Raw genomic sequence first — 26,209 nt, forward strand, 5'->3', positions numbered from 1 at the left:
CGGACACCGGCCCGGAAACACGGTACACAGGCCTCACGGTGAGACGCGGTACTCCCGCTGAGAGACGCGTGAAAACGGTGGGAAAAAGAGTTGCGGCGAGACGTGGAATTGCGGAGGGCCGCGGGAAAAAGAGTTGCGGCGAGACGTGGAATTGCGGAGGGCCGCGGGAAACGGAGTTGCGGTGAGACGTGGAATTGCGGAGGGCCGCGGGAAAAAGAGTTGCGGCGAGACGTGGAATTGCGGAGGGCCGCGGGAAATAGAGTTGCGGCGGGACGTGGAATTGCGGAGGGCCGCGGGAAAAAGAGTTGCGGCGAGACGTGGAATTGCGGAGGGCCGCGGGAAAAAGAGTTGCGGCGAGACGTGGAATTGCGGAGGGCCGCGGGAAACGGAGTTGCGGTGAGACGTGGAATTGCGGAGGGCCGCGGGAAAAAGAGTTGCGGCGAGACGTGGAATTGCGGAGGGCCGCGGGAAAAAGAGTTGCGGCGAGACGTGGAATTGCGGAGGGCCGCGGGAAACGGAGTTGCGGTGAGACGTGGAATTGCGGAGGGCCGCGGGAAAAAGAGTTGCGGCGGGACGTGGAATTGCGGAGGGCCGCGGGAAATTGACGTGCTCACGGTGTGATGCGGGACATCCGAGATCGAGCTGCTACGGGAGACCAGAGGCATCAGTGGACAACGGCAGCCGACCCTCACCGTGTGGCGAGTCGGCACAGAGCAGAGGGGCGGACATCAGGACCCTGCAGCCTGTCTGACGTAACCATGGAGGCAGCGGCGGCTGTGCTGCTTCTCTTTGGCATTCTTTTTATAAGAGGTTTATCTTGCAATGCAAAAAAGACTATTCGTCCCCAGATCGGTGTTATAACTATGTTTCTGGATAACATTCCGTGGGGTTGCCACATTCTATGGATTACTAGTGACGATTTAGTTCTATTGCGGGGCAGGAGTGCAGAGACGCGGATTACACTGCCAAATGACCACCGGCAGGCTCGTTCACTAACAGCTTCTAGGATTGCAGCTGGCACTGCCTGCAGCCGTATAGCAGACGTTACACTCTCTTTCCTAACTAGTAATCATGTGTCTCATCCATTTGTGGTGAATGGTCAGTGGCAAAAAGAAAAGGGGGAGAGTAAGGGGCGGCAAAGACACAAACGGTACCAGGAGGATGCCACTGACACTAACAGCACGGGTAATAGGAGTAGTATAAGTGACATAGGTGCAGGGCGGCGGCAGGCACTGCCGCGCTGTGGGGCATTCTGCCTGCTGCTCGCCCTCACCTGCCTGTGCACTGCTGCCGACAGTGCTAGAGCAAAATGTGAAGACTGCTCAGACAGCAGTGATGAGAGTGCTTGTGTGAAGAAGACGTGTGCTGAATCTGACTTTGTGTGTAACAGTGGTCAGTGTGTGCCAAACAGATGGCAGTGTGATGGGGATCCGGACTGTGAAAATGGGTCTGATGAGATTGCTGATCTGTGTTATATGAGAACATGCCAGGTAAATGAAATCAGCTGTGGTCCTCAGTCAACCCAGTGTATCCTGGTGTCCTGGAAATGTGATGGTGAAAAAGACTGTAACAGAGATCCTGACTGCAAGGATGGAAGTGATGAAATTAACTGCCCTTCTCAGACCTGCAGGCCAGACCAGTTCAGATGTGAAGATGGGAACTGTGTCCACGGAAGAAGGCAGTGCAGTGGTGTGAGAGACTGTCTGGATGGCACTGATGAAGCAAACTGTAACAATGTTATTCAGTGCTCAGGACCTGGCAAATTCAAGTGCAGAAGTGGAGAATGCATAGATATCAACAAAGTGTGTAACCAGCAGAGAGAGTGCAAGGACTGGGCTGATGAGCCCCTGAAGGAATGCAACATACATGAATGTGACTGTCCAGCTGGGTTTGAGTTTGTAGACAAGAGAAACTGTGGAGATATTGATGAATGTCAAAACCCTGGTATCTGTAGTCAAATCTGTATCAACCTGAAAGGTGGCTACAAATGTGAACGTAGCCATGGCTATCAGGTGAATCCTGCTACAGGAACCGGGAAAGGGCCATACTGGTACAAAAACACAAATAACACCTGTGATTACAATGACGCTGCTAAGCAGGGTTTAGGGGTTTGTAGCATGGAGACAAGGGGTAACAACTACAATTGTACAGCTTTGGCCTTACCTCCTGATGTGCTTCTGATTTGTGGGGATGGGGCCTGGCAAGGTATCCCTGCAAATGCTATCAGATGTCCATGTTACTTAGATAAACTCATTGTATTTGCTCCTAGCTTGCTACAGTTGCGTGAGATCACCAGACATAAATGGGCATTGCTTGCATCGGATTGCAATGATAATGTTGAATTGTGTGGGGTTGCAGCTAGAGCGGCATTAGCAATTTCAGTGCCCGGAGTGGCATCTGTGGCCGCACGTAACAACTTAGAAAAATTGGTATGCTGGGCCGAGAGGCAAGCCTATGCCACGACAGAGATACTTGAGGAGATGTTACCAGATCAAAATAGTCTGCGACATCTGCTTTTACAGAATCAAGCTGCTATTGACATCTTGCTTTTGGCTCAAAGGAATGGGTGTGAGGACTTTAAGGGAATGTACTGTTTAAACCTTTCTGATCATAATGAGTCAATTCACAAATCCATTACTTTCCTGAAAGAGCATATGAGAAAGATTCAGTATGGTATCAATCCTTTCAATCAATGGTTCACTGACTTGTTTGAAACAAGGTGTAGATGGTTGCTGGGTTTAGTCACAAGGGGATTAAGGATTTGGGTTATGGTGGTGGTAATCATCGTTGTGTGTTGTAAGTATAGCTATAGAGTCACTTGTAAAACTGCTGTGTCGGGCTTGGTTTGCTCAAAAGAAGAAGGGGGAATTGTTGAGGGATTTCTTGAAACAGCAAAAATCCCATGGCTTGCTGTAGCTGAGCAAACCAAGCTACCAGGGCAACTATGAGAAGTTCCCATGACAGTGTTCCCACATCGCCCAATTGAGGGATTCAGAAAAATATTGTTACCAGTAGCTGGCTTCAAGGACAAGGTCTATGTGACTGCTAATCACAAGGGGGTTGTTTTCTTGCAGGTGGGGTTGTTTTCTTGCAGTTGTTTGTCTGAGTGCTTTTGACCAATAATCTTGTGTGAAACACTGTCCACCCCTGTTAAGTTCTCTATAAAAGTTAGGCTATTCGGGCAATAAAATGGAGTATGATCTGACCCTACTGTGTGTCTGTCGTGCTTTCGGCCGTGCTTCCTGCAACACACATGTTTTGGGGTCTCCGTTGGGTTTTGTTGAATTCTCGTTTTTCGTAATGTAAATGGGTGTGGATTGTGGGTTTTGGATAAGATCAGGTGAGTTTCGGGTGGTTTTCGTGGGAATTTCTTAGTTTTTGTTGTTTTTTCTTCTGATTCAGTTCTTGTTTGGGGTGTTTTTGACGTGTTTTGGGGTCTCCGTTGTGTTTTAGTTGGGTTCTTGTTGGTCATCATGGTGAAAAAGTGTAAATTGTGGGTTTTGGAGAACATCGGGTAGGTTTAGGGGGACTTTTGGGGTGGATCTATGGCTTTTGGGGTTTTCTTTCATTTTTTCGGTTGATCCTGTTCTTGTTTGGGATGTTTCTGACGTGTTTTGGGGTCTCCGTTGGGTTTTCGTTGGGATCTCGTTAGTCGTAAATATAAATGGTAGTGGATTGTGGGTTTTGGAGAAGATAAGGTGAGTTTCAGATCGTTTTCGTGGGAATTTCTTAGTTTCTGTTTTTTTTTCTTCTGATTCAGTTCTTGTTTGTGGTGTTTAGGACGTGTTTTGGGGTCTCCTTTGGGTTTCATTGGGTTTCCCGTGGTCATCGTGTTGGAAAAGTGTAAATTGTGGGTTTTGGAGAACTTCAGGTAGGCTTAGGGGGACTTTAAGGGTGGATTCATGGTATTTGGGGTTTTCTTCTTTTTTTTTGGTTTGATCCTGTTCTTTTGGGGCTCTTTTTGACGTGTTTTGGGGTCTCCGTTGGGTTTTCGTTGGGTTCTCGTTCGTCGTAAATATAAATGGGAGTAGATTGTGGGTTTTGGAGAAGATCAGGTGAGTTTCGGATCGTTTTCGTGGGAATTTCTTAGTTTCTGTTGTTTTTTCTTCTGATTCAGTTCTTGTTTGGGGTGTTTTTGACGTGTTTTGGGGTCTCCATTGGGTTTCGTTGGGTTTTCCGTGGTCATCGTGTTGGAAAAGTGTAAATTGTGGGTTTTGGAGAACATCAGGTAGGCTTAGGAGGACTTTAGGGATGCATTCATGGTATTTGGGGTTTTCTTCTGTTTTTTGAGTTGATCCTGTTCTTTTTGGGGTGTTTTTGACATGTTTTGTAGTCTCCGTTTTGTTTTAGTTGGGTTCATGTTGGTCATCATGGCGAAAAAGTGTAAATTTTGGGTTTTGGAGAACATCGGGTAGGTTTAGGGAGACTTTTGTGGTGTATCTATGGCTTTTGGGGTTTTCTTTCGTTTTTGGGTTTGATCCTGTTCTTGTTTGGGGTGTTTATATGTGTTTCAGTGTCTCCATTGGGTTTCGTTAGGTTCTCGCTGGTCGTTAAGGTAAAGGGGAGTGGATTGTGGGTTTTGGAGAAGATCAGGTGAGTTTTGGGTGGTTTTCGTGGGAATTTCTTAGTTTCTGTTTTTTTTTCTTCTGATTCAGTTCTTGTTTGGGGTGTTTATGACGTGTTTTGGGGTCTCCGTTGTGTTTTAGTTGGGTTCTTGTTGGTCACCATGGTGAAAAATTGTAAATTGTGGGTTTTGGAGAACATCAGGAAGGTTTACGGGGACTTTTGGGGTGGATCAATGGCTTTTGGGGTTTTCTTTCATTTTTCGGAGTGATCCTGTTCTTCTTTGGGGTGTTTTTGACGTGTTTTGGGGTCTCCGTTGGGTTTTGTTGAGTTCTCGTTTTTCGTAAAGTAAATGGGTGTGGATTGTGGGTTTTGCAGAAGATCAGGTGAGTTTCGGGTGGTTTTCGTGGGAATTTCTTAGTTTTTGTTGTTTTTTCTTCTGATGCAGTTCTTGTTTGGGTGTTTATGACGTGTTTTGGGGTCTCCGTTGTGTTTTAGTTGGGTTCATGTTGGTCATCGTGTTGGAAAAGTGTAAATTTTGGTTTTTGGAGAACATCAGGTAGGCTTAGGGGGACTTTAGGGATGGATTCATGGTATTTGGGGTTTTCTTCTGTTTTTTGGGTTGATCCTGTTTTTTTGGGGCTCTTTTTGACGTGTTTTGTTGTCTCCGTTGGGTTTTAGATGGGTTCATGTTGGTCATCATGTTGAAAAAGTGTAAATTGTGGGTTTTGGAGAACATCGGGTAGGTTTAGGGGGACTTTTGGGGTGGATCTATGGCTTTTGGGGTTTTCTTTCGTTTTTGGGTTTGATCCTGTTCTTGTTTGGTGTGTTTCTGACGTTTTTTTGTGGTCTCCGTTGGGTTTTCCTTGGGATCTCGTTAGTTGTAAATATAAATGGGAGTAGATTGTGGGTTTTGGAGAAGATCAGGTGAGTTTCAGGTGGTTTTCGTGGGAATTTCTTAGTTTCTGTTGTTTTTTCTTCTGATTCAGTTCTTGTTTGGGGTGTTTTTGACGTGTTTTTGCGTCTCCGTTGTGTTTTAGTTTGGTTCTTGTTGGTCATCATGGTGAAAAAGTGTAAATTGTGGGTTTTGGAGAACATCGGGTAGGTTTAGGGGGACTTTTGGGGTGGATCTATGGCTTTTGGGGTTTTCTTTTGTTTTTGGGTTTGATCCTGTTCTTTTTTGGGGTGTTTTTTATGTGTTTTGGGGTCTCCATTGGGTTTTGTTAAGTTCTCGTTGGTCGTAAAGGTAAAGGGGATTTGATTGTGGGTTTTGGAGAAGATCAGGTGAGTTTCGGGTGGTTTTCGTGGGAATTTCTTAGTTTTTGTTGTTTTTTCTTCTGATTCAGTTCTTTTTTGGGTGTTTTTGACGTGTTTTTGGGTCTCCATTGGGTTTCGTTGGGTTTTCCGTGGTCATCGGGTGGGAAATTGTAAATTGTGGGTTTTGGAGAACATCAGGTAGGCTTAGGGGGACTTTAGGGGTGGATTCATGGTATTTGGGGTTTTCTTCTTTTTTTTGGGTTGATCCTGTTCTTTTGGGGCTCTTTTTGACGTGTTTTGGGGTCTCCGTTGGGTTTTCGTTGGGTTCTCGTTAGTCGTAAATATAAATGGGAGTAAATTGTGGGTTTTGGAGAATATCAGGTGAGTTTCGGGTGTTTTTCGTATGAATTTCTTAATTTTTGTTGTTTTTTCTTCTGATTCAGTTCTTGTTTGGGGTGTTTTTGACGTGTTTTGGGGTCTCCATTGGGTTTCGTTGGGTTTTCCGTGGTCATCGTGTTGGAAAAGTGTAAATTGTGGGTTTTGGAGAACATCAGGTAGGCTTAGGGGGACTTTAGGGATGCATTCATGGTATTTTGGGTTTTCTTCTGTTTTTTGGGTTGATCCTGTTCTTTTTGGGGTGTTTTTGACATGTTTTGTAGTCTCCGTTTTATTTTAGATGGGTTCATGTTGGTCATCATGGCGAAAAAGTGTAAATTTTGGGTTTTGGAGAACATCGGGTAGGTTTAGGGAGACTTTTGTGGTGTATCTATGGCTTTTGGGGTTTTCTTTCGTTTTTGGGTTTGATCCTGTTCTTGTTTGGTGTGTTTATATGTGTTTCAGTGTCTCCATTGTGTTTCGTTAGGTTCTCGCTGGTCGTTAAGTTAAAGGGGCGTGCATTGTGGGTTTTGGAGAAGATCAGGTGAGTTTCGGATCGTTTTCGTGAGAATTTCTTAGTTTCTGTTTTTTTCTCTTCTGATTCAGTTCTTGTTTGGGGTGTTTATGACGTGTTTTGGGGTCTCCGTTGTGTTTTAGTTGGGTTCTTGTTGGTCACCATGGTGAAAAAGTGTAAATTGTGGGGTTTGGAGAACATCAGGAAGGTTTACGGGGACTTTTGGGGTGGATCAATGGCTTTTGGGGTTTTCTTTCATTTTTCGGAGTGATCCTGTTCTTCTTTGGGGTGTTTTTGACGTGTTTTGGGGTCTCCGTTGGGTTTTGTTGAGTTCTCGTTTTTCGTAAAGTAAATGGGTGTGGATTGTGGGTTTTGCAGAAGATCAGGTGAGTTTCGGGTGGTTTTCGTGGGAATTTCTTAGTTTTTGTTGTTTTTTCTTCTGATGCAGTTGTTGTTTGGGTGTTTTTGACGTGTTTTGGGGTCTTTGGGGTTTTTAGTTGGGTTCATGTTGGTCATCGTGTTGGAAAAGTGTAAATTTTGGTTTTTGGAGAACATCAGGTAGGCTTAGGGGGACTTTAGGGATGGATTCATGGTATTTGGGGTTTTCTTCTGTTTTTTGGGTTGATCCTGTTTTTTTGGGGCTCTTTTTGACGTGTTTTGTTGTCTCCGTTGATTTTTAGATGGGTTCATGTTGGTCATCATGTTGAAAAATTGTAAATTGTGGGTTTTGGAGAACATCGGGTAGGTTTAGGGGGACTTTTGGGGTGGATCTATGGCTTTTGGGGTTTTCTTTCGTTTTTGGGTTTGATCCTGTTCTTGTTTGGTGTTTTTCTGACGTTTTTTTGTGGTCTCCGTTGGGTTTTCGTTGGGATCTCGTTAGTCGTAAATATAAATGGGAGTAGATTGTGGGTTTTGGAGAAGATCAGGTGAGTTTCAGGTGGTTTTCGTGGGAATTTCTTAGTTTCTGTTGTTTTTTCTTCTGATTCAGTTCTTGTTTGGGGTGTTTTTGACGTGTTTTTGCGTCTCCGTTGTGTTTTAGTTTGGTTCTTGTTGGTCATCATGGTGAAAAAGTGTAAATTGTGGGTTTTGGAGAACATCGGGTAGGTTTAGGGGGACTTTTGTGGTGTATCTATGGCTTTTGGGGTTTTCTTTCGTTTTTGGGTTTGATCCTGTTCTTGTTTGGGGTGTTTATATGTGTTTTAGTGTCTCCTTTGGGTTTCGTTAGGTTCTCGCTGGTCGTTAAGTTAAAGGGGAGTGGATTGTGGGTTTTGGAGAAGATCAGGTGAGTTTCGGATCGTTTTCGTAAGAATTTCTTAGTTTCTGTTTTTTTTTTTTTTTCTTCTGATGCAGTTCTTGTTTGGGGTGTTTCTGACGAGTTTTGGGGTCTCCGTTGTGTTTTAGTTGGGTTCTTGTTGGTCACCATGGTGAAAAATTGTAAATTGTGGTTTTTGGAGAACATCACGGAGGTTTAGGGTGCTTTTGGGGTGGATCTATGGTTTTTGGGGAATTTCTTTCATTTTTGGGGGTGATCCTGTTCTTTTTGGGGCTCTTTTTGACGTGTTTTGGGGTCTCCGTTGTGTTTTATTTGGGTTCTAGTTGTTCACCATGGTGAAAAAGTGTAAATTGTGGGTTTTGGAGAACATCAGGTAGGTTTACGGGGACTTTTGGGGTGGATCTATGGCTTTGGGGTTTTCTTTCTTGTTTGGGTTTGATCCTGTTCTTGTTTGGGGTGTTTATATGTGTTTTAGTGTCTCCATTGGGTTTCGTTATGTTCTCGCTGGTCGTTAAGGTAAAGGGGAGTGGATTGTGTGTTTTGGAGAATATCAGGTGAGTTTCGGGTGGTTTTCATGGGAATTTCTTAGTTTCTGTTGTTTTTTCTTCTGATTCAGTTCTTGTTTGGGGTGTTTATGATGTGTTTTGGGGTCTCCGTTGTGTTTTAGTTGGGTTCTTGTTGGTCACCATGGTGAAAAAGTGTAAATTGTGGGTTTTGGAGAACATCAGGAAGGTTTACGGGGACTTTTGGGGTGGATCAATGGCTTTTGGTGTTTTCTTTCATTTTTCGGAGTGATCCTGTTCTTCTTTGGGGTGTTTTTGACGTGTTTTGGGGTCTCCGTTGGGTTTTGTTGAGTTCTCGTTTTTCGTAAAGTAAATGGGTGTGGATTGTGGGTTTTGCAGAAGATCAGGTGAGTTTCGGGTGGTTTTTGTGGTATTTTCTTAGTTTTTGTTGTTTTTTCTTCTGATGCAGTTCTTGTTTGGGTGTTTTTGACGTGTTTTTGGGTCTCCATTGGGTTTCGTTGGGTTCATGTTGTTCATCGTGTTGGAAAAGTGTAAATTGTGGGTTTTGGAGAACATCGGGTAGGTTAGGGGGACTTTTGGGGTGTATCTATGGCTTTTGGTTTTTTCTTTCGTTTTTGGGTTTGATCCTGTTTTTGTTGGGGTGTTTCTGACGTGTTTTGGGGTCTCCGTTGGGTTTTCGTTGGGTTCTCGTTAGTCGTAAATATAAATGGGAGTGGATTGTGGGTTTTGGAGAAGATCAGGTGAGTTTCGGGTGGTTTTCGTGGGAATTTCTTAGTTTTTGTTGTTTTTTCTTCTGATTCAGTTCTTGTTTGGGGTGTTTTTGACGTGTTTTTGCGTCTCCGTTGTGTTTTAGTTGGGTTCTTGTTGTCATCATAGTGAAAAAGTGTAAATTGTGGGTTTTGGAGAACATCGGGTAGGTTTAGGTCGACTTTTGGTGTGGATCTATGGCTTTTGGGGTTTTCTTTCATTTTTTGGAGTGATCCTGTTCTTCTTTGGGGTGTTTTTGACGTGTTTTGGGGTCTCCGTTGGGTTTTGTTGAGTTCTCGTTTTTCGTAAAGTAATTGGGTGTGGATTGTGGGTTTTGCAGAAGATTAGGTGAGTTTCGGGTGGTTTTTATGGTATTTTCTTAGTTTTTGTTGTTTTTTTTTCTTCTGATTCAGTTCTTGTTTGGGGTGTTTTTGACGTGTTTTGGGGTCTCCTTTGGGTTTCATTGGGTTTTCCGTGGTCATCGTGTTGGAAAAGTGTAAATTGTGGGTTTTGGAGAACTTCAGGTAGGCTTAGGGGGACTTTAGGGGTGGATTCATGGTATTTGGTGTTTTCTTCTTTTTTTTGGGTTGATCCTGTTCTTTTGGGGCTCTTTTTGACGTGTTTTGGGGTCTCCGTTGGGTTTTCGTTAGGTTCTCGTTAGTCGTAAATATAAATGGGATTAGATTGTGGGTTTTGGAGAAGATCAGGTGAGTTTCGGGTGGTGTTCGTGGGAATTTCTTAGTTTCTGTTGTTTTTTCTTCTGATTCAGTTCTTGTTTGGGGTGTTTTTGACGTGTTTTGGCGTCTCCGTTGTGTTTTAGTTGGGTTCTTGTTGGTCATCATGGTGAAAAAGTGTGAATTGTGGGTTTTGGAGTACTTCAGGTAGGCTTAGGGGGACTTTAGGGATGGATTCATGGTATTTGGGGTTTCTTCTGTTTTTTGGGTTGATCCTGTTCTTTTTGGGGTGTTTTTGACGTGTTTTGTGGTCTCCGTTGGGTTTTAGATGGGTTCATGTTGGTCATCATGGTGAAAAAGTGTAAATTGTGGGTTTTGGAGAACATCGGGTAGGTTTAGGGGGACTTTTGGGGTGGATCTATGGCTTTTGGGGTTTTCTTTCGTTTTTGGGTTTGATCCTGTTCTTGTTTGGGGTGTTTCTGACGTGTTTTGGGGTCTCCGTTGGGTTTTCGTTGGGTTCTCGTTAGTCGTAAATATAAATGGGAGTGGATTGTGGGTTTTGGAGAAGTTCAGGTGAGTTTCGGGTGGTTTTCGTGGGAATTTCTTAGTTTCTGTTGTTTTTTCTTCTGATTCAGTTCTTGTTTGGGGTGTTTTTGACGTGTTTTGGGGTCTCCGTTGTGTTTTAGTTGGGTTCTTGTTGGTCATCATGGTGAAAAAGTGTAAATTGTGGGTTTTGGAGAACATCGGGTAGGTTTAGGGGGACTTTTGAGATGGATCTATGGCTTTTGGGGTTTTCTTTCGTTTTTGGGTTTGATCCTGTTCTTGGTTGGGGTGTTTATATGTGTTTTAGTGTCTCCATTGGGTTTCGTTAGGTTCTCGCTGGTCGTTAAGGTAAAGGGGAGTGGATTGTGGGTTTTGGAGAAGATCAGGTGAGTTTCGGGTGGTTTTCGTGGGAATTTCTTAGTTTCTGTTGTTTTTTCTTCTGATTCAGTTCTTGTTTGGGGTGTTTATGATGTGTTTTGGGGTCTCCGTTGTGTTTTAGTTGGGTTCTTGTTGGTCACCATGGTGAAAAAGTGTAAATTGTGGGTTTTGGAGAACATCAGGAAGGTTTACGGGGACTTTTGGGGTGGATCAATGGTTTTTGGGGTTTTCTTTCATTTTTTCGGTTGATCCTGTTCTTCTTTGGGTTTTTTTTGACGTGTTTTGGGGTCTCCATTGGGTTTTGTTGAGTTCTCGTTTTTCGTAAAGTAAATGGGTGTGGATTGTGGGTTTTGCAGAAGATCAGGTGAGTTTCGGGTGGTTTTCGTGGGAATTTCTTAGTTTCTGTTGTTTTTTCTTCTGATTCAGTTCTTGTTTGGGGTGTTTTTGACGTGTTTTTGGGTCTCCATTGGGTTTCGTTGTGTTTTCCGTGGTCATCGGGTGGGAAATTGTAAATTGTGGGTTTTGGAGAACATCAGGTAGGCTTAGGGGGACTTTAGGGGTGGATTCATGGTATCTGGGGTTTTCTTCTTTTTTTGGGGTTGATCCTGTTCTTGTTTGGGATGTTTTTGACATGTTTTGGGGTCTCCGTTGGGTTTTCTTGAATTCTCGTTTTTCGTAATGTTAATGGGTGTGGATTCTGGGTTTTAGAGAAGATCAGGTGAGTTTCGGGTGGTTTTCGTGGGAATTTCTTAGTTTTTGTTGTTTTTTCTTCTGATTCAGTTCTTGTTTGGGGTGTTTTTGACGTGTTTTTGCGTCTCCGTTGTGTTTTAGTTGGGTTCTTGTTGTCATCATAGTGAAAAAGTGTAAATTGTGGGTTTTGGAGAACATCGGGTAGGTTTAGGTCGACTTTTGGTGTGGATCTATGGCTTTTGGGGATTTCTTTCATTTTTTGGAGTGATCCTGTTCTTCTTTGGGGTGTTTTTGACGTGTTTTGGGGTCTCCGTTGGGTTTTGTTGAGTTCTCGTTTTTCGTAAAGTAATTGGGTGTGGATTGTGGGTTTTGCAGAAGATTAGGTGAGTTTCGGGTGGTTTTTATGGTATTTTCTTAGTTTTTGTTGTTTTTTTTTCTTCTGATTCAGTTCTTGTTTGGGGTGTTTTTGACGTGTTTTGGGGTCTCCTTTGGGTTTCATTGGGTTTTCCGTGGTCATCGTGTTGGAAAAGTGTAAATTGTGGGTTTTGGAGAACTTCAGGTAGGCTTAGGGGGACTTTAGGGGTGGATTCATGGTATTTGGTGTTTTCTTCTTTTTTTTGGGTTGATCCTGTTCTTTTGGGGCTCTTTTTGACGTGTTTTGGGGTCTCCGTTGGGTTTTCGTTAGGTTCTCGTTAGTCGTAAATATAAATGGGATTAGATTGTGGGTTTTGGAGAAGATCAGGTGAGTTTCGGGTGGTGTTCGTGGGAATTTCTTAGTTTCTGTTGTTTTTTCTTCTGATTCAGTTCTTGTTTGGGGTGTTTTTGACGTGTTTTGGCGTCTCCGTTGTGTTTTAGTTGGGTTCTTGTTGGTCATCATGGTGAAAAAGTGTGAATTGTGGGTTTTGGAGTACTTCAGGTAGGCTTAGGGGGACTTTAGGGATGGATTCATGGTATTTGGGGTTTCTTCTGTTTTTTGGGTTGATCCTGTTCTTTTTGGGGTGTTTTTGACGTGTTTTGTGGTCTCCGTTGGGTTTTAGATGGGTTCATGTTGGTCATCATGGTGAAAAAGTGTAAATTGTGGGTTTTGGAGAACATCGGGTAGGTTTAGGGGGACTTTTGGGGTGGATCTATGGCTTTTGGGGTTTTCTTTCGTTTTTGGGTTTGATCCTGTTCTTGTTTGGGGTGTTTCTGACGTGTTTTGGGGTCTCCGTTGGGTTTTCGTTGGGTTCTCGTTAGTCGTAAATATAAATGGGAGTGGATTGTGGGTTTTGGAGAAGTTCAGGTGAGTTTCGGGTGGTTTTCGTGGGAATTTCTTAGTTTCTGTTGTTTTTTCTTCTGATTCAGTTCTTGTTTGGGGTGTTTTTGACGTGTTTTGGGGTCTCCGTTGTGTTTTAGTTGGGTTCTTGTTGGTCATCATGGTGAAAAAGTGTAAATTGTGGGTTTTGGAGAACATCGGGTAGGTTTAGGGGGACTTTTGAGATGGATCTATGGCTTTTGGGGTTTTCTTTCGTTTTTGGGTTTGATCCTGTTCTTGGTTGGGGTGTTTATATGTGTTTTAGTGTCTCCATTGGGTTTCGTTAGGTTCTCGCTGGTCGTTAAGGTAAAGGGGAGTGGATTGTGGGTTTTGGAGAAGATCAGGTGAGTTTCGGGTGGTTTTCGTGGGAATTTCTTAGTTTCTGTTGTTTTTTCTTCTGATTCAGTTCTTGTTTGGGGTGTTTTTGATGTGTTTTGGGGTCTCCGTTGTGTTTTAGTTGGGTTCTTGTTGGTCACCATGGTGAAAAAGTGTAAATTGTGGGTTTTGGAGAACATCAGGAAGGTTTACGGGGACTTTTGGGGTGGATCAATGGTTTTTGGGGTTTTCTTTCATTTTTTCGGTTGATCCTGTTCTTCTTTGGGTTTTTTTTGACGTGTTTTGGGGTCTCCATTGGGTTTTGTTGAGTTCTCGTTTTTCGTAAAGTAAATGGGTGTGGATTTTGGGTTTTGCAGAAGATCAGGTGAGTTTCGGGTGGTTTTCGTGGGAATTTCTTAGTTTCTGTTGTTTTTTCTTCTGATTCAGTTCTTGTTTGGGGTGTTTTTGACGTGTTTTGGTGTCTCCATTGGGTTTCGTTGTGTTTTCCGTGGTCATCGGGTGGGAAATTGTAAATTGTGGGTTTTGGAGAACATCAGGTAGGCTTAGGGGGACTTTAGGGGTGGATTCATGGTATCTGGGGTTTTCTTCTTTTTTTGGGGTTGATCCTGTTCTTGTTTGGGATGTTTTTGACATGTTTTGGGGTCTCCGTTGGGTTTTCTTGAATTCTCGTTTTTCGTAATGTTAATGGGTGTGGATTGTGGGTTTTAGAGAAGATCAGGTGAGTTTCGGGTGGTTTTCGTGGGAATTTCTTAGTTTTTGTTGTTTTTTCTTCTGATTCAGTTCTTGTTTGGGGTGTTTTTGACGTGTTTTGGGGTCTCCTTTGGGTTTCATTGGGTTTTCCGTGGTCATCGTGTTGGAAAAGTGTAAATTGTGGGTTTAGGAGAAGTTCAGGTAGGCTTAGGGGGACTTTAGGGGTGGATTCATGGTATTTGGGGTTTTCTTCTTTTTTTTGGGTTGATCCTGTTCTTTTGGGGCTCTTTTTGACGTGTTTTGGGGTCTCCGTTGGGTTTTCGTTGGGTTCTCGTTAGACGTAAATATAAATGGGAGTAGATTGTGGGTTTTGGAGAAGATCAGGTGAGTTTCGGGTGGTTTTCGTGGGAATTTCTTAGTTTCTGTTGTTTTTTCTTCTGATTCAGTTCTTGTTTGGGGTGTTTTTGACGTGTTTTGGCGTCTCCGTTGTGTTTTAGTTGGGTTCTTGTTGGTCATCATGGTGAAAAAGTGTGAATTGTGGGTTTTGGAGTACTTCAGGTAGGCTTAGGGGGACTTTAGGGATGGATTCATGGTATTTGGGGTTTCTTCTGTTTTTTGGGTTGATCCTGTTCTTTTTGGGGTGTTTTTGACGTGTTTTGTGGTCTCCGTTGGGTTTTAGATGGGTTCATGTTGGTCATCATGGTGAAAAAGAGTAAATTGTGGGTTTTGGAGAACATCGGGTAGGTTTAGGGGGACTTTTGGGGTGGATCTATGGCTTTTGGGGTTTTCTTTCGTTTTTGGGTTTGATCCTGTTCTTGTTTGGGGTGTTTCTGACGTGTTTTGGGGTCTCCGTTGGGTTTTCGTTGGGTTCTCGTTAGTCTTAAATATAAATGGGAGTGGATTGTGGGTTTTGGAGAAGTTCAGGTGAGTTTCAGGTGGTTTTCGTGGGAATTTCTTAGTTTCTGTTGTTTTTTCTTCTGATTCAGTTCTTGTTTGGGGTGTTTTTGACGTGTTTTGGGGTCTCCGTTTTGTTTTAGTTGGGTTCTTGTTGGTCATCATGGTGAAAAAGTGTAAATTGTGGGTTTTGGAGAACATCGGGTAGGTTTAGGGGGACTTTTGAGATGGATCTATGGCTTTTGGGGTTTTCTTTTGTTTTTGGGTTTGATCCTGTTCTTTTTTGGGGTGTTTTTGATGTGTTTTGGTGTCTCCATTGGGTTTTGTTAGGTTCTCGTTGGTCGTAAAGGTAAAGGGGATTTGATTGTGGGTTTTGGAGAAGATCAGGTGAGTTTCGGGTGGTTTTCGTGGGAATTTCTTAGTTTTTGTTGTTTTTTCTTCTGATTCAGTTCTTGTTTGGGGTGTTTTTGACGTGTTTTGGGGTCTCCTTTGGGTTTCATTGGGTTTTCCGTGGTCATCGTGTTGGAAAAGTGTAAATTGTGGGTTTTGGAGAACTTCAGGTAGGCTTAGGGGGACTTTAGGGGTGGATTCATGGTATTTGGGGTTTTCTTCTTTTTTTTGGGTTGATCCTGTTCTTTTGGGGCTCTTTTTGACGTGTTTTGGGGTCTCCGTTGGGTTTTCGTTGGGTTCTCGTTAGTCGTAAATATAAATGGGAGTAGATTGTGGGTTTTGGAGAAGATCAGGTGAGTTTCGGGTGGTTTTCGTTGGAATTTCTTAGTTTCTGTTGTTTTTTCTTCTGATTCAGTTCTTGTTTGGGGTGTTTTTGACGTGTTTTGGCGTCTCCGTTGTGTTTTAGTTGGGTTCTTGTTGGTCATCATGGTGAAAAAGTGTGAATTGTGGGTTTTGGAGTACTTCAGGTAGGCTTAGGGGGACTTTAGGGATGGATTCATGGTATTTGGGGTTTCTTCTGTTTTTTGGGTTGATCCTGTTCTTTTTGGGGTGTTTTTGACGTGTTTTGTGGTCTCCGTTGTGTTTTAGATGGGTTCATGTTGGTCATCATGGTGAAAAAGAGTAAATTGTGGGTTTTGGAGAACATCGGGTAGGTTTAGGGGGACTTTTGGGGTGGATCTATGGCTTTTGGGGTTTTCTTTCGTTTTTGGGTTTGATCCTGTTCTTGTTTGGGGTGTTTCTGACGTGTTTTGGGGTCTCCGTTGGGTTTTCGTTGGGTTCTCGTTAGTCTTAAATATAAATGGGAGTGGATTGTGGGTTTTGGAGAAGTTCAGGTGAGTTTCAGGTGGTTTTCGTGGGAATTTCTTAGTTTCTGTTGTTTTTTCTTCTGATTCAGTTCTTGTTTGGGGTGTTTTTGACGTGTTTTGGGGTCTCCGTTTTGTTTTAGTTGGGTTCTTGTTGGTCATCATGGTGAAAAAGTGTAAATTGTGGGTTTTGGAGAACATCGGGTAGGTTTAGGGGGACTTTTGAGATGGATCTATGGCTTTTGGGGTTTTCTTTTGTTTTTGGGTTTGATCCTGTTCTTTTTTGGGGTGTTTTTGATGTGTTTTGGTGTCTCCATTGGGTTTTGTTAGGTTCTCGTTGGTCGTAAAGGTAAAGGGGATTTGATTGTGGGTTTTGGAGAAGATCAGGTGAGTTTCGGGTGGTTTTCGTGGGAATTTCTTAGTTTTTGTTATTTTTTCTTCTGATTCAGTTCTTTTTTGGGTGTTTTTGACGTGTTTTTGGGTCTCCATTGGGTTTCGTTGGGTTTTCCGTGTTCATCGTGTTGTAAAAGTGTAAATTGTGGTTTTTGGAGAACATCAGGTAGGCTTAGGGGGACTTTAGGGATGCATTCATGGTATCTGGGGTTTTCTTCTGTTTTTTGGGTTGATCCTGTTCTTTTTGGGGTGTTTTTGATGTCTTTTGTAGTTTCCGTTGTGTTTTAGATGGGTTCATGTTGGTCATCATGGTGAAAAAGTGTAAATTGTGGGTTTTGGAGAACATCGGGTAGGTTTAGGGGGACTTTTGGGGTGGATCTATGGCTTTTGGGGTTTTCTTTCGTTTTTGGGTTTGATCCTGTTCTTGTTTGGGGTGTTTATATGTGTTTTAGTGTCTCCATTGGGTTTCGTTTTTTTCTCGTTGGTCGTTAAGGTAAAGGGGAGTGGATTGTGGGTTTTGGAGAAGATCAGGTGAGTTTCGGGTGGTTTTCGTGGGAATTTCTTAGTTTCTGTTGTTTTTTCTTCTGATTCAGTTCTTGTTTGGGGTGTTTATGATGTGTTTTGGGGTCTCCGTTGTGTTTTAGTTGGGTTCTTGTTGGTCACCATGGTGAAAAAGTGTAAATTGTGGGTTTTGGAGAACATCAGGAAGGTTTACGGGGACTTTTGGGGTGGATCAATGGCTTTTGGGGGTTTCTTTCATTTTTCGGAGTGATCCTGTTCTTTTTTGGGGTGTTTTTGACGTGTTTTGGGGTCTCCATTGGGTTTTGTTGAGTTCTCGTTTTTCGTAAAGTAAATGGGTGTGGATTGTGGGTTTTGCAGAAGATCAGGTGAGTTTCGGGTGGTTTTCGTGGGAATTTCTTAGTTTCTGTTGTTTTTTCTTCTGATTCAGTTCTTGTTTGGGGTGTTTTTGACGTGTTTTGGGGTCTCCATTGGGTTTCGTTGTGTTTTCCGTGGTCATCGGGTGGGAAATTGTAAATTGTGGGTTTTGGAGAACATCAGGTAGGCTTAGGGGGACTTTAGGCGTGGATTCATGGTATCTGGGGTTTTCTTCTTTTTTTGGGGTTGATCCTGTTCTTGTTTGGGATGTTTTTGACATGTTTTGGGGTCTCCGTTGGGTTTTGTTGAATTCTCGTTTTTCGTAATGTTAATGGGTGTGGATTGCGGGATTTAGAGAAGATCAGGTGAGTTTCGGGTGGTTTTCGTGGGAATTTCTTAGTTTTTGTTGTTTTTTCTTCTGATTCAGTTCTTGTTTTGGGTGTTTTTGACGTGTTTTGGGGTCTCCTTTGGGTTTCATTGGGTTTTCCGTGGTCATCGTGTTGGAAAAGTGTAAATTGTGGGTTTTGGAGAACTTCAGGTAGGCTTAGGGGGACTTTAGGGGTGGATTCATGGTATTTGGGGTTTTCTTCTTTTTTTTGGGTTGATCCTGTTCTTTTGGGGCTCTTTTTGACGTGTTTTGGGGTCTCCGTTGGGTTTTCGTTGGGTTCTCGTTAGTCGTAAATATAAATGGGAGTAGATTGTGGGTTTTGGAGAAGATCAGGTGAGTTTCGGGTGGTGTTCTTGGGAATTTCTTAGTTTCTGTTGTTTTTTCTTCTGATTCAGTTCTTGTTTGGGGTGTTTTTGACGTGTTTTGGCGTCTCCGTTGTGTTTTAGTTGGGTTCTTGTTGGTCATCATGGTGAAAAAGTGTGAATTGTGGGTTTTGGAGTACTTCAGGTAGGCTTAGGGGGACTTTAGGGATGGATTCATGGTATTTGGGGTTTCTTCTGTTTTTTGGGTTGATCCTGTTCTTTTTGGGGTGTTTTTGACGTGTTTTGTGGTCTCCGTTGGGTTTTAGATGGGTTCATGTTGGTCATCATGGTGAAAAAGAGTAAATTGTGGGTTTTGGAGAACATCGGGTAGGTTTAGGGGGACTTTTGGGGTGGATCTATGGCTTTTGGGGTTTTCTTTCATTTTTGGGTTTGATCCTGTTCTTGTTTGGGGTGTTTCTGACGTGTTTTGGGGTCTCCGTTGGGTTTTCGTTGGGTTCTCGTTTGTCTTAAATATAAATGGGAGTGGATTGTGGGTTTTGGAGAAGTTCAGGTGAGTTTCAGGTGGTTTTCGTGGGAATTTCTTAGTTTCTGTTGTTTTTTCTTCTGATTCAGTTCTTGTTTGGGGTGTTTTTGACGTGTTTTGGGGTCTCCGTTTTGTTTTAGTTGGGTTCTTGTTGGTCATCATGGTGAAAAAGTGTAAATTGTGGGTTTTGGAGAACATCGGGTAGGTTTAGGGGGACTTTTGAGATGGATCTATGGCTTTTGGGGTTTTCTTTTGTTTTTGGGTTTGATCCTGTTCTTTTTTGGGGTGTTTTTGATGTGTTTTGGTGTCTCCATTGGGTTTTGTTAGGTTCTCGTTGGTCGTAAAGGTAAAGGGGATTTGATTGTGGGTTTTGGAGAAGATCAGGTGAGTTTCGGGTGGTTTTCGTGGGAATTTCTTAGTTTTTGTTGTTTTTTCTTCTGATTCAGTTCTTGTTTGGGGTGTTTTTGACGTGTTTTGGGGTCTCCTTTGGGTTTCATTGGGTTTTCCGTGGTCATCGTGTTGGAAAAGTGTAAATTGTGGGTTTAGGAGAAGTTCAGGTAGGCTTAGGGGGACTTTAGGGGTGGATTCATGGTATTTGGGGTTTTCTTCTTTTTTTTGGGTTGATCCTGTTCTTTTGGGGCTCTTTTTGACGTGTTTTGGGGTCTCCGTTGGGTTTTCGTTGGGTTCTCGTTATTCGTAAATATAAATGGGAGTAGATTGTGGGTTTTGGAGAAGATCAGGTGAGTTTCGGGTGGTTTTCGTGGGAATTTCTTAGTTTCTGTTGTTTTTTCTTCTGATTCAGTTCTTGTTTGGGGTGTTTTTGACGTGTTTTGGCGTCTCCGTTGTGTTTTAGTTGGGTTCTTGTTGGTCATCATGGTGAAAAAGTGTGAATTGTGGGTTTTGGAGTACTTCAGGTAGGCTTAGGGGGACTTTAGGGATGGATTCATGGTATTTGGGGTTTCTTCTGTTTTTTGGGTTGATCCTGTTCTTTTTGGGGTGTTTTTGACGTGTTTTGTGGTCTCCGTTGGGTTTTAGATGGGTTCATGTTGGTCATCATGGTGAAAAAGTGTAAATTGTGGGTTTTGGAGAACATCGGGTAGGTTTAGGGGGACTTTTGGGGTGGATCTATGGCTTTTGGGGTTTTCTTTCGTTTTTGGGTTTGATCCTGTTCTTGTTTGGGGTGTTTCTGACGTGTTTTGGGGTCTCCGTTGGGTTTTCGTTGGGTTCTCGTTAGTCTTAAATATAAATGGGAGTGGATTGTGGGTTTTGGAGAAGATCAGGTGAGTTTCGGGTGGTTTTCGTGGGAATTTCTTAGTTTCTGTTGTTTTTTCTTCTGATTCAGTTCTTGTTTGGGGTGTTTTTGACGTGTTTTGGGGTCTCCGTTGTGTTTTAGTTGGGTTCTTGTTGGTCATCATGGTGAAAAAGTGTAAATTGTGGGTTTTGGAGAACATCGGGTAGGTTTAGGGGGACTTTTGAGATGGATCTATGGCTTTTGGGGTTTTCTTTTGTTTTTGGGTTTGATCCTGTTCTTTTTTGGGGTGTTTTTGATGTGTTTTGGTGTCTCCATTGGGTTTTGTTAGGTTCTCGTTGGTCGTAAAGGTAAAGGGGATTTGATTGTGGGTTTTGGAGAAGATCAGGTGAGTTTCGGGTGGTTTTCGTGGGAATTTCTTAGTTTTTGTTGTTTTTTTCTTCTGATTCAGTTCTTTTTTGGGTGTTTTTGACGTGTTTTTGGGTCTCCATTGGGTTTCGTTGGGTTTTCCGTGGTCATCGTGTTGTAAAAGTGTAAATTGTGGTTTTTGGAGAACATCAGGTAGGCTTAGGGGGACTTTAGGGATGCATTCATGGTATCTGGGGTTTTCTTCTGTTTTTTGGGTTGATCCTGTTCTTTTTGGGGTGTTTTTGATGTCTTTTGTAGTTTCCGTTGTGTTTTAGATGGGTTCATGTTGGTCATCATGGTGAAAAAGTGTAAATTGTGGGTTTTGGAGAACATCGGGTAGGTTTAGGGGGACTTTTGTGGTGGATCTATGGCTTTTGGGGTTTTCTTTCGTTTTTGGGTTTGATCCTGTTCTTGGTTGGGGTGTTTATATGTGTTTTAGTGTCTCCATTGGGTTTCGTTTTTTTCTCGTTGGTCGTTAAGGTAAAGGGGAGTGGATTGTGGGTTTTGGAGAATATCAGGTGAGTTTCGGATCGTTTTCGTGGGAATTTCTTAGTTTCTGTTGTTTTTTCTTCTGATTCAGTTCTTGTTTGGGGTGTTTATGACGTGTTTTGGGGTCTCCGTTGTGTTTTAGTTTGGTTCTTGTTGGTCACCATGGTGAAAAAGTGTAAATTGTGGGTTTTGGAGAACATCAGGAAGGTTTACGTGGACTTTTGTGGTGGATCAATGGCTTTTGGGGTTTTCTTTCCTTTTTGGGTTTGATCCTGTTCTTGTTTGGGGTGTTTTTGACGTGTTTTGGGGTCTCCATTGGGTTTTGTTGAGTTCTCGTTTTTCGTAAAGTAAATGGGTGTGGATTGTGGGTTTTGCAGAAGATCAGGTGAGTTTCGGGTGGTTTTTGTGGTATTTTCTTAGTTTTTGTTGTTTTTTCTTCTGATGCAGTTCTTGTTTGGGTGTTTTTGACGTGTTTTGGGGTCTCCATTGTGTTTCGTTGGGTTTTCCGTGGTCATCGTGTTGGAAAAGTGTAAATTGTGGGTTTTAGAGAACTTCAGGTAGGCTTAGGGGGACTTTAGGGGTGGATTCATGGTATTTGGGGTTTTCTTCTGTTTTTTGGGTTGATCCTGTTCTTTTTGGGGCTCTTTTTCACGTGTTTTGTGGTCTCCGTTGGGTTTTAGATGGGTTCATGTTGGTCATCATGTTGAAAAAGTGTAAATTGTGGGTTTTGGAGAACATCGGGTAGGTTTAGGGGGACTTTTGGATTGGATCTATGGCTTTTGTGTTTTTCTTTCGTTGTTGGGCTTGATCCTCTTCTTGTTTGATATGATTTTGACGTGTTTTGAGGTCTCCGTTGGGTTTCGTTGGGTTCTCGTTGGTCGTAAAGGTAAAGGGGAGTTGATTGTGGGTTTTGGGGAAGATCAGGTGAGTTTCGGATCGTTTTCGTGGGAATTTCTTAGTTTCTGTTTTTTTTTTTTTCTTCTGATTCAGTTCTTGTTTGGGGTGTTTATGACGTATTTTGGGGTCTCCGTTGTGTTTTAGTTGGGTTCTTGTTGGTCACCATGGTGAAAAATTGTAAATTGTGGTTTTTGGAGAACACCACGGAGGTTTAGGGTGCTTTTGGGGTGGATCTATGTTTTTTGGGGAATTTCTTTCATTTTTGGGGGTGATCCTGTTCTTATTGGGGCTCTTTTTTACGTGTTTTGGGGTCTCCGTTGTGTTTTAGTTGGGTTCTAGTTGTTCACCATGGTGAAAAAATGTAAATTGTGGGTTTTGGAGAACATCAGGAAGGTTTACGGGGACTTTTGGGGTGGATCAATGGCTTTTGGTGTTTTCTTTCATTTTTCGGAGTGATCCTGTTCTTCTTTGGGGTGTTTTTGACGTGTTTTGGGGTCTCCATTGGGTTTTGTTGAGTTCTCGTTTTTCGTAAAGTAAATGGGTGTGGATTGTGGGTTTTGCAGAAGATCAGGTGAGTTTCGGGTGGTTTTCGTGGGAATTTCTTAGTTTCTGTTGTTTTTTCTTCTGATTCAGTTCTTGTTTGGGGTGTTTTTGACGTGTTTTGGGGTCTCCATTGGGTTTCGTTGTGTTTTCCGTGGTCATCGGGTGGGAAATTGTAAATTGTGGGTTTTGGAGAACATCAGGTAGGCTTAGGGGGACTTTAGGGGTGGATTCATGGTATCTGGGGTTTTCTTCTTTTTTTGGGGTTGATCCTGTTCTTGTTTGGGATGTTTTTGACATGTTTTGGGGTCTCCGTTGGGTTTTGTTGAATTCTCGTTTTTCGTAATGTTAATGGGTTTGGATTGTGGGTTTTAGAGAAGATCAGGTGAGTTTCGGGTGGTTTTCGTGGGAATTTCTTAGTTTTTGTTGTTTTTTCTTCTGATTCAGTTCTTGTTTGGGGTGTTTTTGACGTGTTTTGGGGTCTCCTTTGGGTTTCATTGGGTTTTCCGTGGTCATCGTGTTGGAAAAGTGTAAATTGTGGGTTTTGGAGAACTTCAGGTAGGCTTAGGGGGACTTTAGGGGTGGATTCATGGTATTTGGGGTTTTCTTCTTCTTTTGGGGTTGATCCTGTTCTTTTGGGGCTCTTTTTGACGTGTTTTGGGGTCTCCGTTGGGTTTTCGTTGGGTTCTCGTTAGTCGTAAATATAAATGGGAGTAGATTGTGGGTTTTGGAGAAGATCAGGTGAGTTTCGGGTGGTTTTCGTGGGAATTTCTTAGTTTCTGTTGTTTTTTCTTCTGATTCAGTTCTTGTTTGGGGTGTTTTTGACGTGTTTTGGCGTCTCCGTTTTGTTTTAGTTGGGTTCTTGTTGGTCATCATGGTGAAAAAGTGTAAATTGTGGGTTTTGGAGAACATCGGGTAGGTTTAGGGGGACTTTTGAGATGGATCTATGGCTTTTGGGGTTTTCTTTTGTTTTTGGGTTTGATCCTGTTCTTTTTTGGGGTGTTTTTGATGTCTTTTGGTGTCTCCATTGGGTTTTGTTAGGTTCTCGTTGGTCGTAAAGGTAAAGGGGATTTGATTGTGGGTTTTGGAGAAGATCAGGTGAGTTTCGGGTGGTTTTCGTGGGAATTTCTTAGTTTTTGTTATTTTTTCTTCTGATTCAGTTCTTTTTTGGGTGTTTTTGACGTGTTTTTGGGTCTCCATTTGGTTTCGTTGGGTTTTCCGTGGTCATCGTGTTGTAAAAGTGTAAATTGTGGTTTTTGGAGAACATCAGGTAGGCTTAGGGGGACTTTAGGGATGCATTCATGGTATCTGGGGTTTTCTTCTGTTTTTTGGGTTGATCCTGTTCTTTTTGGGGTGTTTTTGATGTCTTTTGTAGTTTCCGTTGTGTTTTAGATGGGTTCATGTTGGTCATCATGGTGAAAAAGTGTAAATTGTGGGTTTTGGAGAACATCGGGTAGGTTTAGGGGGACTTTTGTGGTGGATCTATGGCTTTTGGGGTTTTCTTTCGTTTTTGGGTTTGATCCTGTTCTTGGTTGGGGTGTTTATATGTGTTTTAGTGTCTCCATTGGGTTTCGTTAGGTTCTCGCTGGTCGTTAAGGTAAAGGGGAGTGGTTTGTGGGTTTTGGAGAAGATCAGGTGAGTTTCGGGTGGTTTTCGTGGGAATTTCTTAGTTTCTGTTGTTTTTTCTTCTGATTCAGTTCTTGTTTGGGGTGTTTATGATGTGTTTTGGGGTCTCCGTTGTGTTTTGGTTGGGTTCTTGTTGGTCACCATGGTGAAAAAGTGTAAATTGTGGGTTTTGGAGAACATCAGGAAGGTTTACGGGGACTTTTGGGGTGGATCAATGGCTTTTGGGGTTTTCTTTCATTTTTCGGAGTGATCCTGTTCTTCTTTGGGGTGTTTTTGACGTGTTTTGGGGTCTCCATTGGGTTTTGTTGAGTTCTCGTTTTTCGTAAAGTAAATGCGTGTGGATTGTGGGTTTTGCAGAAGATCAGGTGAGTTTCGGGTGGTTTTTGTGGTATTTTCTTAGTTTTTGTTGTTTTTTCTTCTGATGCAGTTCTTGTTTGGGTGTTTTTGACGTGTTTTGGGGTCTCCATTGTGTTTCGTTGGGTTTTCCGTGGTCATCGTGTTGGAAAAGTGTAAATTGTGGGTTTTAGAGAACTTCAGGTAGGCTTAGGGGGACTTTAGGGGTGGATTCATGGTATTTGGGGTTTTCTTCTGTTTTTTGGGTTGATCCTGTTCTTTTTGGGGCTCTTTTTCACGTGTTTTGTGGTCTCCGTTGGGTTTTAGATGGGTTCATGTTGGTCATCATGTTGAAAAAGTGTAAATTGTGGGTTTTGGAGAACATCGGGTAGGTTTAGGGGGACTTTTGGATTGGATCTATGGCTTTTGTGTTTTTCTTTCGTTGTTGGGCTTGATCCTCTTCTTGTTTGATATGATTTTGACGTGTTTTGAGGTCTCCGTTGGGTTTCGTTGGGTTCTCGTTGGTCGTAAAGGTAAAGGGGAGTTGATTGTGGGTTTTGGGGAAGATCAGGTGAGTTTCGGATCGTTTTCGTGGGAATTTCTTAGTTTCTGTTTTTTTTTTTTTTCTTCTGATTCAGTTCTTGTTTGGGGTGTTTATGACGTATTTTGGGGTCTCCGTTGTGTTTTAGTTGGGTTCTTGTTGGTCACCATGGTGAAAAATTGTAAATTGTGGTTTTTGGAGAACACCACGGAGGTTTAGGGTGCTTTTGGGGTGGATCTATGTTTTTTGGGGAATTTCTTTCATTTTTGGGGGTGATCCTGTTCTTATTGGGGCTCTTTTTTACGTGTTTTGGGGTCTCCGTTGTGTTTTAGTTGGGTTCTAGTTGTTCACCATGGTGAAAAAATGTAAATTGTGGGTTTTGGAGAACATCAGGAAGGTTTACTGGGACTTTTGGGGTGGATCTATGGCTTTTGGGGTTTTCTTTCGTTTTTGGGTTTGATCCTGTTCTTGTTTGGGGTGTTTATATGTGTTTTAGTGTCTCCATTGGGTTTCGTTATGTTCTCGCTGGTCGTTAAGGTAAAGGGGAGTGGATTGTGTGTTTTGGAGAATATCAGGTGAGTTTCGGGTGGTTTTCATGGGAATTTCTTAGTTTCTGTTGTTTTTTCTTCTGATTCAGTTCTTGTTTGGGGTGTTTATGATGTGTTTTGGGGTCTCCGTTGTGTTTTGGTTGGGTTCTTGTTGGTCACCATGGTGAAAAAGTGTAAATTGTGGGTTTTGGAGAACATCAGGAAGGTTTACGGGGACTTTTGGGGTGGATCAATGGCTTTTGGTGTTTTCTTTCATTTTTCGGAGTGATCCTGTTCTTCTTTGGGGTGTTTTTGACGTGTTTTGGGGTCTCCATTGGGTTTTGTTGAGTTCTCGTTTTTCGTAAAGTAAATGGGTGTGGATTGTGGGTTTTGCAGAAGATCAGGTGAGTTTCGGGTGGTTTTCGTGGGAATTTCTTAGTTTCTGTTGTTTTTTCTTCTGATTCAGTTCTTGTTTGGGGTGTTTTTGACGTGTTTTGGGGTCTCCATTGGGTTTCGTTGTGTTTTCCGTGGTCATCGGGTGGGAAATTGTAAATTGTGGGTTTTGGAGAACATCAGGTAGGCTTAGGGGGACTTTAGGGGTGGATTCATGGTATCTGGGGTTTTCTTCTTTTTTTGGGGTTGATCCTGTTCTTGTTTGGGATGTTTTTGACATGTTTTGGGGTCTCCGTTGGGTTTTGTTGAATTCTCGTTTTTCGTAATGTTAATGGGTTTGGATTGTGGGTTTTAGAGAAGATCAGGTGAGTTTCGGGTGGTTTTCGTGGGAATTTCTTAGTTTTTGTTGTTTTTTCTTCTGATTCAGTTCTTGTTTGGGGTGTTTTTGACGTGTTTTGGGGTCTCCTTTGGGTTTCATTGGGTTTTCCGTGGTCATCGTGTTGGAAAAGTGTAAATTGTGGGTTTTGGAGAACTTCAGGTAGGCTTAGGGGGACTTTAGGGGTGGATTCATGGTATTTGGGGTTTTCTTCTTCTTTTGGGGTTGATCCTGTTCTTTTGGGGCTCTTTTTGACGTGTTTTGGGGTCTCCGTTGGGTTTTCGTTGGGTTCTCGTTAGTCGTAAATATAAATGGGAGTAGA

Source organism: Anas platyrhynchos, chromosome 33 (genome assembly GCF_047663525.1).
Source record: "Anas platyrhynchos isolate ZD024472 breed Pekin duck chromosome 33, IASCAAS_PekinDuck_T2T, whole genome shotgun sequence".
NCBI classification, from domain to species: Eukaryota; Metazoa; Chordata; class Aves; order Anseriformes; family Anatidae; genus Anas; species Anas platyrhynchos.